Genomic DNA, 2,339 nt, shown 5'->3' with positions numbered 1-2,339 from the left:
GAAAGGGCAGAAGCCGATCTGTTTTGGTAAAGTCAAACCCGAACAACTCAAACGAGCAAGTTCAGAGGATGACGACGGAGTTCCCCAATTCCATTACCACGAACCCAATTCTATATACTTAATGAAATGAATGGGGTATAACTTTAATGAGAAACAGGGCTTGAACTTCGGGAAAGGAAGACAAACCCCGATCCGAATGTCTCTCACTCCTGAAGGAAAACCTCCGGATTATTATCAAAAAACCGGAATAGGCGTGGGTTACGTTACACCTCCCCCTGCTTCGGAAAACGAAATCAGTAATTACCTGCGTCACGACCATTCATCTGGAACATCTTCATACGAGTCTGACGTCAGTGTTGGACCTTTCTTTAAAAACCTGACTGTGAACATGGTTTCAACTAGTCATCCAGATGAAGACGCAGGGGGTGACGAGGAGTTGATGGAATCGACCAATGATCCTTGGATCAAACGTCTCAATATCTTGTAGGATATGCGATTCGAACAACGCGAACCACCCACTGAAGATAAAGTGATCCAGGTCAACATGGGAGATGAACATGATCCTAAGCCCATATTCATAGCTGAAGACTTGTCATCATCCGAAAAAGAGGACCTTACATCTCTCATCCGAGAATATATAGATGTCTTCGCTTGGAACTATGAAGATATGCCTGGCCTTGACCCGAAGGCTGCCATGCACCGTCTCAACATTGATCCGGACGCGAAACCCGTTAAACAACAACAACGTAGGTTTCGTCCAGAGATCATGGAATCAATTGAGTCAGAAGTTAAAAAGCTTATAGACTCAGGTTTTGTTAGGGAAGAGCAGCACCCAGACTGGGTGGCCAACATTGTTCCAGTTCCCAAAAAGAATGGTAAGGTCCGGATATGCATCGATTTCCGCGAACTCAATGCCGCTTGTCCGAAAGACGAATTCCCGCTTCCTATCACGGATGTTATGATTGACAACACCTGCGGGTATGAAAGGATGTCTTTCAAGGACGGATTCTCTGGGTACAATCAGATCAAGATGCACCCGGACGACGAAAAGCATACTGCTTTTAGAACACCGCTGGGGGTATATTGTTACACAGTGATGCCCTTCGGCCTGAAGAATGCAGGTGCAACTTAGCAGCGTGCAATGAACATGATCTTTCACGNNNTGTCAAAAAGCATTCGAGGAGATTAAGAGATATCTCACTCAACCGCCAGTTCTCGTGGCCCTGATATCAGGAAAGTCATTCCTGTTGTATGTGAGAGCCATGGACCATTCTCTTGGAGCTTTGTTGGCCCAGAACAACGATCAGGGTCAAGAACAAGCCATCTACTACCTGAGCAGGACTATGATGGGAGCCGAACACCGGTACAATCCGGTCGAAAAGGAATGTCTCGCCTTGGTATTCGCCATTCAAAAGATGCGACATTACCTAGTTGGACAGACAATTCACGTCATCTCCAAAGTGAATCCCTTGAGAGTTCTGATGACGAAACCATCATCTCTGAATTGCCGGCTTGCAAAATAGGCCATTCTCTTGTCGCAGTACGACATGCAGTTCATGCCCCAAAAGTCGGTCAAGGGTCAAGCACTGGCCGACTTCTTAGCTGATCATCCAGTATCGGGAGCATCTAAGTTGTATGAAGAATTACCCGACGAAGTCGTCGAAGCTTGCACTACTCAAGAAGCTACGCAAGTGTGGAAGTTATTCTTCGACGGTGCATATAGAGCAAATCCTCCTGGAGCAATCACCGCGGGAGTAGGAGTAGTATTAATCTCTCCGAACGACCATGTAATTCCCAGAGGATTCTCCTTAATCGAACCTTGCACTAACAACGTAGCCGAGTATAATGCTCTGCTATTGGGAATGCAATTTGCTGAAGAACTCAATGTTCGACACCTTGAGGCTTACGGTGACTCGAGGAGAATATGAAGCACGTCATGAGGATTTGATCCCGTATTACTTCGCAGTGCTAGAGCAAGCTCAAAAGTTCGAAGGTTTCTTCATCGAATATATACCACGAGCTCAGAATGCTTATTTAGATGCTCTAGCCTCCTTGGCAACCTCATTAGCATTGCCACCAAAGACTGAAACAACGATTCCAGTCGCGGGACGGAAACTATACTTTTCTAAAATTCCTACAGAAGAAAACTCAGACGAGACACCGTCAGGAGAAGTCTGTACAACCTCTATGGAGTTTGAATCCAGGGATTGGCAATTCCCGTACATCGACTATGCCGTATATGGAATTCTGCCAGAAGATCCTAAGGAAGCGGCCTCTATCAAACGAAAGGCCCTCCGATTCTATTACGACGCAGTCTCTCAAGTCCTGTATCGTAAATC

The sequence above is a fragment of the Asparagus officinalis genome, chromosome 8 (assembly GCF_001876935.1).
Source record: "Asparagus officinalis chromosome 8, Aspof.V1, whole genome shotgun sequence".
NCBI classification, from domain to species: domain Eukaryota; kingdom Viridiplantae; phylum Streptophyta; class Magnoliopsida; order Asparagales; family Asparagaceae; genus Asparagus; species Asparagus officinalis.
Note: the sequence above shows the minus strand (reverse complement) of the source record.